This window comes from Pleurodeles waltl, chromosome 11, assembly GCF_031143425.1.
Source record: "Pleurodeles waltl isolate 20211129_DDA chromosome 11, aPleWal1.hap1.20221129, whole genome shotgun sequence".
In the NCBI taxonomy this organism is placed as follows: domain Eukaryota; kingdom Metazoa; phylum Chordata; class Amphibia; order Caudata; family Salamandridae; genus Pleurodeles; species Pleurodeles waltl.
Genome location: NC_090450.1, coordinates 972,309,613 through 972,310,475, shown reverse-complemented (window position 1 = coordinate 972,310,475; position 863 = coordinate 972,309,613).

The window sequence follows — 863 nt, the reverse complement described above, 5'->3', positions numbered from 1 at the left end:
AAATTATTATGTGCTTATAAATACACTTAAGGAAAGTATGAGAAATGATGGAATGATACTCAAATGGTTTACATCCCACCTAATGGACAGATGCAGAGTTTAAAAATTGTCCACAGTTCCTCAAAACCAGTTGCCGTAAACCAATGAGTCACACAGGGATCACGTTTGGGCCTACCCTCTTCAATGTATACATGGAACCACTTGCAATAATATAAAAAATCCTGGAGATCCTTCATCACGAATATGCAAATGATACACAAATATAGCCAAAAGTCTCCTCCAAATGTAATCTCCCACCCAGCCCATACTTTGAAATCTGTTCCAGGCTGGATTACAGCCCATCATCTGAAACTTAATCCACCCAAAACAGATTTGGTGCTGTCAAAGATCGACTATTGCAACTCAGTCTTGACCCATCTTCCCAAAATGTTTCTTGCTCCACTAATAACAGTAGTATGTGCTTGCGTGCTACGGCATGATTTGTCTCTGACACCCAAAGGGGAGACCAAATTCACCAGTACTTCTAATACTCCGATGGTCACCCCTTGAGGCCAGATTTTGGGTCTGACCTTGTGCTCCCTGTGAGGTCAGTGTGGTGGAATCAATGCTGTGTTGGGTAGATTTAATGGATCGTGGTTACAAGTACGGGCGGAGCCGGTGGTCATATCGCATGGAGCTGTATATTACTTCTGGAATAAATCTTCTTTACCTACCTAATAATATGACCTTCTTTTCACCAGAGCTTTGCATAAAAGAGCCTGCATCACTCACAAGCTTCTACACACCTCCACATACCTGCCAACATGGAGAATAATTAGGGGAATTCGTGTTTGCTAGTCACCTTTATTGAAGTTGAAACAATT